General features: G+C 43.0%; 1 long non-coding RNA gene and 1 other non-coding gene across 2 annotated transcripts; both read right to left on the reverse strand.

Annotated features, from left to right (window-relative positions):
- Positions 1-1,306: 1,306 nt before the first annotated feature.
- LOC118939115 lies at positions 1,307-8,329 on the reverse strand. The gene is made up of 4 exons (XR_005036376.1): positions 8,195-8,329; positions 6,876-6,979; positions 5,911-6,056; positions 1,307-1,542 (listed from the first exon to the last, which is right to left on the reverse strand). It is a non-coding gene; the product is annotated as an uncharacterized LOC118939115 (long non-coding RNA).
- Positions 8,330-8,873: 544 nt separating this feature from the next.
- On the reverse strand, positions 8,874-8,945 carry trnap-agg. Its single transcript has one exon. It is a non-coding gene; the product is annotated as a tRNA-Pro (tRNA).
- Between the last annotated feature and the right edge of the window lie 292 nt (positions 8,946-9,237).

The raw sequence follows: 9,237 nt of genomic DNA on the forward strand, positions 1-9,237 counted from the left end.
CACCCTGGTCATAGACGGTTCTCCTCTGCTACCGCACGGCAAGCGGTACCGGAGCACCAAGTCTAGGTCCAAGAGGCTTCTAAACAGCTTCTACCCAGAAGGCATAAGACCCTTAAATAGCTATTCAAATGGCTACCCAGATTATTTACATCCCCCCCCCCCATGCTGCTGCTACTCTGTTATTATCTATGCATAGCCACTTTAATAACTCTACCGACATGTACATAATTACCTCAATTACCTCGACACCGGTGCCCCCCGCACGTTGACACATTGACTCTGTACAAAGCCCCTGTACAAAGCCCTGCGATTGTTATTTACTGCTGCTCTTTAATTATTTATTATTCTTACCTCTAATTTTTTTAGGGATTTTCTTACAACTGCATTGTTGGTTAAGGGCTTGTGAGTAAGCACTGTATTCGGCACATGTGACAAATAAAAGTTGATCTAATTGGGAAAGGATGTGAGAGAGAGAGAGAGAGAGAGAGAGAGAGAGATAGAGAGAGAGAGAGAGAGAGATAGAGAGAGAGAGAGCGAGGTGAATGGGTGTGTGTGTGTGTGTGTGTTTGCGCAAATGGAAACTGGCATGAATGAAGGAGTCCATAAAGCGCTGGAAGTCTATGAAATGAATAAGGTGAAGAAGAGTTCAGGGGTTAATGAGGAATGTTAGAATGCCAGGGGGGAGAGAGGGAGAGAGGATGGGGGCAAGAAATCATCCCTCAAGAGAAATATATGTATTTGGAAAAAAGGAGGGGAAAGCCCTCGACTCTGCAGCATCCAAGAAAAGCAACGACTCCCATCCTAAACATGTCCTCTATAACAGTAACCAACACAGCTCCAAGTCTCCTCACACACACGTGCACACACAAACCAGTGTTAAACTGAAGCCCTTTTAGACATGAGAAGGCCAATAATAAAACAAGGGATATATTGTTGAGGTGTGTGTGTGTGTGTGTGTGTGTGTGTGTGTGTGTGTGTGTGTGTGTGTGTTCCAGTGAGCACGTGTTTGGATAAGTGTGCTCTCCCATTAATGAATTGCCTGTTGTCTCTTGTCTGGGGCTTGGTCCAGATTTCAGCAGTGTGTTCCTGGCAGGCTAAAAGAGAGCTTCTGTGGTTGACCTGACACAACCTTTGAAGGACACACAGAACCTAACTTACTACACATACAAATACACCCACACGTGTGCACATGCATCCACACAACGATCCAGTCACTGCCATCCAAATAAACCTGCACCAGAACGCCAAGGGTTCCCCTCCACACAGAATGAATCATATTCTGCACTTATAGCTCTGTGGTCATTAGAAATGAAAGGGCAATGAATTAACTAAAAAAAAAAATGAAAAAAGTGTGTGTGGTTTGTGACTAAACTGTCAATGCATATCTGTTACATGTGAAGTATTTGAGCTGCTCATGTGATGTGTAACATGTGACCCCTCCGAAGGTTCCATAAGTCATGTTGCAAGCGGTCCTCTGGAGGATGTGCTCATAGACCCGCTTGAGCTGGTACTGAACCCCATGCTCCACATTACCAGCAGTACCTACGGTAGAGAAAGAGAGAGAGACAGTAGAGCGAGGTAGAGAGAAATAGAGGGAGAGAGAGACAGTAGAGCGAGGTAGAGAGAAATAGAGGGAGAGAGAGACAGTAGAGCAAGGTAGAGAGAAATAGAGGGAGAGAGAGACAGTAGAGCGAGGTAGAGAGAAATAGAGGGAGAGAGAGACAGTAGAGCGAGGTAGAGAGTAATAGAGGGAGAGAGAGAGAGACAGTAGAGCGAGGTAGAGAGTAATAGAGGGAGAGAGAGAGACAGTAGAGCGAGGTAGAGAGAAATAGAGGGAGAGAGAAAGAGGGAGAGAGAGACAGTAGAGCGAGGTAGAGAGTAATAGAGGGAGAGAGAGACAGTAGAGCGAGTTAGAGAGAAATAGAGGGAGAGACCCACCCTCCATATTAATATTTATTGTCACATATCATTGCTATGTCCTATGGTTAAATCTGCAGAGAAAGAACTAGACTAACGGGAGCAAACTGCCATAGTATCAAATCAAAATCAAATCAAATTTGTCACATGCTTCATAAACAACAGGTGTAGACTAACATTGAAATGCTTACTCACAGGCCCTTCCCAACAATGCAGAGAGAAAAATATAGAAAAAATAATAACACGAAGAATAAATACTGTACCAGTAACGAGACAATTTGCAGGGGTATGAGTTATTTGAGGTAGATATGTACATATAGGTAGGGGTAGGCAACATGATAAATAGTAAACAGTAGCAGCAGCATATGTGATGAGTCAAAAGAGTTAGTGCAAAAAGGGTAATGCAGATAGTTAACCAAATAACTACACAGACTATTTAGTAGTGTTATGGCTTGGGGGGTTAGAAGCTGTTCAGGGTCCTGTTGGTTCCAGACTTGGTGCATCGGTACCGCTTGCAGTGCGGTAGGTAGCAGAGAAAACAAACAGTCTGTGACTTGGTTGGCTGAAGGTCTTGGATGTCAAGGAGCTTGACCCCAATGATGTACTGGGCCGCCTGGCTCGTTGCGAACTAATTTGCATGAATTTTACGTAATTATGAAATAACATTGAAAGTTGTGGAATGTAACAGGAATATTTAGACTTATGGATGCCACCCGTTAGATAAAATACGGAACGGTTCCACATTTCACTGAAAGAATAAACGTTTTATTTTTGAAATTATAGTTTCCGGATTTGACCATATTAATGACCTAAGGCTCGTATTTCTGTGTGTTATTATGTTATGATTAAGTCTATGATTTGATATTTGATAGAGCAGTCTGACTGAGCAGTGGAAGGCAGCAGCAGGCTCGTAAGCATTCATTCAAACAGCACTTTCGTGCATTTACAGCAGCTCTTCGCAATGCTTCAAGCATTGCGCTGTTTATGACTTCAAGCCTATCAACTCCCGAGATTAGGCTGGTGTAACCGATGTGAAATGGCTAGCTAGTTAGCGGGGTGCGCGCTAATAGCGTTTCAAACGTCACTCGCTCTGAGACTTGGAGTAGTTGTTCAATACTGGACAATACTGACATAAGAGTATATCCGTATAGATATAATGAAGTATATCCTAATGGTAAAGGTTAGGATTGGGGGGGTAGTCAAACCTGGCCCTAAATTTGTATTCTGGGGGCAACTGCTACTTCAAGCACAAGTTGTGAATGGATAAATATAATACAATATGCATAGGAAAAAGTGACAAATCTGTTTGATGTAAATCTATGGTTTAAACATGTGTTCTACAGCTTTGCGGAGGAACATGTCTGTCATCAACCCTGCTGTAATGTTTACGGAGGAAAAACAACTAAAAATGAAGCCTGGGTGATTTCTTCTTTACTCAAAACCACAGCGCCCACTGTCGATGAGAACACATTTCACCATCTCCCGCCCCACTGCTCTAGAGACAAAATTTACAATGTGTTTCTCTGTTTAGGGAACACTCAATGGTCATTCAAAATGCTAACCGAATCCAGCTACCCAAAACATACAGTAACATAAAATGTCAGCAAACAGATGAAGGAATCCTTTGATTCATACATCCCTTTTGTGGGCGAAACTTTTGGAAAATGCCCGGCTTTTCCAGGAAGCCTGTCTCTCCAGGAGGTCCCTGTGCACCCAGGAATGGACCACCGTGATGACATGTCCCAACATTCCAGTCTTCCCTCATCATTCCATTCCTCCCTTTCTCTCCATCTTTCTCCTCCTATTCCCCTCTTTCTCCTCTTACTTGAATCGTTTTGGCCACGGGGAGAGCAGAGGAGGCAATGGCGGTTTCAGTCTAGCGCTTGACATTTTTTGTTCAAAATATTAGAGTATTTACTCAACCTGTATTTGGCAAGTTAATGTGCTTGAGAACAAATTTCCTTTAACAACATCTTAAAATGGGACCCTGGGGTGTTTCCAGCTATGTGCTGGTAACTTGGTGGTTAGCCTAAAGTAGTGGAGCCAGCCAAGTTTGAGACTAGGTGGTTGATATAGTATGATAAATCACATGGAGAGAGCTGAATTCATGACATGGTGGTCAGGATTTACTGGAAGCAGATTAAGACAAGAACAAAGTTGAAGTCAGTGCCAAAGGTTCATGAACTCCATTGATGTCTACTCAGTGGATAAACGAACAGCATGACAGCAACTACCTCTTGACTTTGTGGTACAGGGTCAGGAGTTCACGACATGGTCAGCAAGGTCATGTGATCAGGAAAAACCTTTGGCCCTTGAAGCTAATGTGTGTTTAGGACTGGGTGGGAAGCAACAGGAAAAGCCATTGTCTCCCAACACATGACATCATCATTCCTGTGCAACTCTATTCCTTCGTTGCAGTGATGTAGGACAATGAGAGTAGAGAATTCCATTAGTGACGTGGTACTTTAAGATTCTAAGTAGGGCTATGTTGAGTTAACGCCACGATTGCCCATTTGACCTGCAATTCCAGGTCACACTTCTGAGTGTTTGAGCAGCAGGTCATACTATTTGAGCAGCAGGTGCGTGTAGCATAGTATTTGAGCAGCAGGTACATGTAGCATACTATTTGAGCAGCAGGTGCATGCAGCATACTATTTGAGCAGCAGGTGCATGTAGCATACTATTTGAGCAGTAGGTAGGTGTAGCATACTATTTGAGCAGCAGGTGCATGTAGCATAGTATTTGAGCAGCAGGTGCGTGTAGCATAGTATTTGAGCAGCAGGTACATGTAGCATACTATTTGAGCAGCAGGTGCATGCAGCATACTATTTGAGCAGCAGGTACATGTAGCATACTATTTGAGCAGCAGGTACATGTAGCATACTATTTGAGCAGCAGGTGCGTGTAGCATACTATTTGAGCAGCAGGTACATGTAGCATACTATTTGAGCAGCAGGTACATGTAGCATACTATTTGAGCAGCAGGTACATGTAGCATACTATTTGAGCAGCAGGTACATGTAGCATACTATTTGAGCAGCAGGTACATGTAGCATACTATTTGAGCAGCAGATGCGTGTAGCATACTATTTGAGCAGCAGGTACATGTAGCATACTATTTGAGCAGCAGGTACATGTAGCATACTATTTGAGCAGCAGGTGCGTGTAGCATACTATTTGAGCAGCAGGTACATGTAGCATACTATTTGAGCAGCAGGTACATGTAGCATACTATTTGAGCAGCAGGTGCGTGTAGCATACTATTTGAGCAGCAGGTACATGTAGCATACTATTTGAGCAGCAGGTGCATGCAGCATACTATTTGAGCAGCAGGTACATGTAGCATACTATTTGAGCAGCAGGTACATGTAGCATACTATTTGAGCAGCAGGTACATGTAGCATACTATTTGAGCAGCAGGTACATGTAGCATACTATTTGAGCAGCAGGTACATGTAGCATACTATTTGAGCAGCAGGTACATGTAGCATACTATTTGAGCAGCAGGTACATGTAGCATACTATTTGAGCAGCAGGTACATGTAGCATACTATTTGAGCAGCAGGTGCATGTAGCATACTATTTGAGCAGCAGGTACATGTAGCATACTATTTGAGCAGCAGGTACATGTAGCATACTATTTGAGCAGCAGGTACATGTAGCATACTATTTGAGCAGCAGGTACATGTAGCATACTATTTGAGCAGCAGGTACATGTAGCATACTATTTGAGCAGCAGGTGCATGCAGCATACTATTTGAGCAGCAGGTACATGTAGCATACTATTTGAGCAGCAGGTACATGTAGCATACTATTTGAGCAGCAGGTACATGTAGCATACTATTTGAGCAGCAGGTACATGTAGCATACTATTTGAGCAGCAGGTACATGTAGCATACTATTTGAGCAGCAGGTGCATGTAGCATACTATTTGAGCAGCAGGTACATGTAGCATACTATTTGAGCAGTAGGTGGGTGTGCCCTGGTACTTACGAGAAAAACTTGCCCACTTCAACCTGGATGACGGGGTCTCTGAGCTGCACCTCCAGTAGCTGGCTGTGGGCCTGGCTCTCCAGGCTTGGCAGGGTGGGGGGAGAAGACCCGCAGCATGCCCATGTAGTTGCCCACCACTATCTTATCTACAGGATATACTTCCTCAGCTTAGACATTGTGGTATGGTCTCATATTGCTCCCTTCGTTGTACAAAACATTAAGAAAACCTGTTCTTTCCATGAGACTGACCAGGTGAATCCAGGTGAAAGATATCATCCCTTTTTGATGTCCCTTGTTAAATCCACTTCAATCAGTGTAGATGAAGAGGAGGAGACAGTTTTAAGAAGGAGTTTTAAGCCTTGACACAATTGAGACATGAATTGTGTATGTGTGCATGGGCAAGACAAAAGATTTAAGTGCCTTTGAACAGGGTATGGTAGTAGGTGCCAGGCACACCGGTTTGTGTCGAGAACTGCAATACTGCTGGGTTTTTCACACTCAACAGTTTCCTGTGTGTATCAAGAATAGTCCACCATACAAGGTGTCGAAAGCGTTGTCATCTTGACAACTCTGGGAAGCATTGGATTCAACATGGGCCAGCATCCCAGTGGAATGCTTTCGACACCTTGTAGAGTCCATGCCCCGATGAATTGAGGCTGTTCTGAGGGCAAAGAGGGGGGTGCAAATCAATATTAGGAAGGTGTTCTTAATGTTTTGTACACTCAGTGTATGTGCTTTATATCGAGAGGGCAAATGGTATGTTTTAAACATGGTAATAAAGATCCAGGAAGTTAAGTCAATCAGTAAGTCAATCAGACAATTAACAAATCTGATTTGTGCATGTAAATAAGACTATGGTACCAGGGGCACTTTCACTCTCATTGTTTGTTTTTTGGTCTATTAGTGAACAGTGTCTTTGTAGTGCAGAGTGCAGTCAGACACACCACAACCCCACACCTTCTCACCATGTCCGCTGTTGTCCACATCTCTGACACACAGGCATCCCTGGTCAAACTCCTCCCCCAGCACCGCGGCTCACCAATCACACGCCTTGAACAGAGACATGCTACTGCAGAGGAGACAGACAGACAGACACTGAGGGTCATATCGCCGCTCTAGTGGACACCATAATACTGCTTGTCAGTCTTCCACACGTGACTGACACTCATCATAATGGACAGGTGAAAGCAATGTGGCTGATACCTGCTGTTTGTCTACCCCACTTGGAACCAAATGGAAAGATGAAACGATGGAAAGATGAAACGTCTCCTATATGGCATGATCTTTCTAAGCCTACTTTAACTCACTCTAAGTGTAATGGGTGCCAGCCTCAGATTTGTAGTGCTTTATCAAGCTAGCGTGTGTGTGTCTGGTAATTCACTGATCATCTGCTTTTATTGCAGGGGATTAGCGCCGACCTCTTACAGTAGACCTATATTAGGCTACATGCTGATGTTTCTTTGATTCCGGAACCCAGAGGGAGGTTTGGACAGTGGTCTGTATGTAACACTGACCGTAAACCCATGTTACACTAACCAATGACAGCTGAGTCACATGATCAGGGATTGTATCAGAGCATGGGCCAAGCAGATTTCCTCATTGTCAACTGCTGAGCAGGTGGAATGGACAGCTAATCCATAGAGAGAATCCCTTCTTCCCCCTCCCTCTACACCAAGAACATATATAACCATTCAAATGATAGCCCTATTATTTCGATTTTGAAAGATTACATAAGTGGAATATATGCCTATAGCCTTATACCACCTGCCTACTTGACTCTATCACGGCCAAGACCTTTGAGCAGCCCCTTTTCATATATTGACAGACAGTAAAGCACAGCCAACATTCTGCAATCAACCACGTCATAATTCAACATTATCCAGGTGTGCCATGCATATCAGCAGAGCTCCGACTCCATTACATTAGAGGTGAATAGAATGATTTCCACATAACTAGCTAGATCTAACCTTAGTATCTAGTTAGCAACATCAACATGCATAATCTGTTGATTAAGCTAGCTAGCTAACGTTAGTAGGGGTTGCGGCAAGCATTGCCCATGTGTTGAACAATTGTTATAAACAGAACAAAAACAAACTAAACTAGACGACGTACATGATTCTCTATAGGTAGCAAACTAGCCAGCCAGGAAACACCTCGAGCGAAGTTAGTTAACGTTAGCTGACTAATTAACGCTGGCTGTGCTTGTGCCTGGCTTGGAGGCTAACAAGCGTCTAGTTTCAACATTCCAGCGACATATGCAAATTCTAAACGTGCCTCCTTTTACCTCTAACAAGACGAGCCTGTCTGTGGTTCGCAGTTCAGATTTTTTTAAATCACATTTTACGTGTGCCTCATCAACTTGCTTGAAGCCTGTTGTCATAGCAGTGACACTAACGATGGACTTTAGTACTTGCGCGCATGATCAGAAACGCACAAACCCACAGATTTATGGGAAACTGAGTTTTTATTCTCCACAGACGTTCTTGTCTGGTGCACGAGACTACAGACGTTCAGGTAAACGGAGGTTAAATGGTCTCAATCTAATCACATGCGATTGCACATTAAACATGTCACTCAACATATTTTATAATGACCGTTAATTGCTTATATATACACACGTTTGAGGCATATTTCTTATTTCTCGTGTTTGTTTTCTTCTAGTTTTACATTATTGCACTGTTGGGTATTGAGTTTGCAAGAAAGGAATTTCGCTGTACTTGTTTGTGCGACATTTAAATTTGAGGGTAATATAGCAATTAAATGGAACATCCAATATTATTATTTGGAATGGAAGCTGTATTATAAGCATATACTTGCAACCAAATTCTCAATAATCTGCCTTGTGCATAATGGAACTCAGTGATTTCTTGTAGTTCCTTAATGTTTTACACGTTAGTGTTTTTATTACACTGTTATCACAATAACTTGTGTCAGTCATTCAGTTTCGTATTTTAGTAAAAGTAGGGCTCGTCCGGGATTTGAACCCGGGACCTCTCGCACCCTAAGCGAGAATCATACCCCTAGACCAACGAGCCAGATGAATAAAATACAAAACAGCCAAGAACAAGTATGCCACGTAAGTATGGATTTTGCAGACAGGTCTTTTGGTACCGCAGTGAAATGTTATATTTAACTGGACTTTGTCGTGCTCTAGAGGTCAATTTTGGTATTACATCTTGCTTTCACCCACAATCCCAACACAAGCTTGATCGTACTGTTGAACAGAAAACACCATATGTTATTTGACAAGTTTTATTCACAAGTTATTTCCCCCGCTGTTCTTTAGACAAATCTGAAGTTAAGAAAAGGCCACATGCAGGTGTAGCA

This window comes from Oncorhynchus mykiss, chromosome 2 (genome assembly GCF_013265735.2).
Source record: "Oncorhynchus mykiss isolate Arlee chromosome 2, USDA_OmykA_1.1, whole genome shotgun sequence".
Taxonomy (NCBI): Eukaryota; Metazoa; Chordata; class Actinopteri; order Salmoniformes; family Salmonidae; genus Oncorhynchus; species Oncorhynchus mykiss.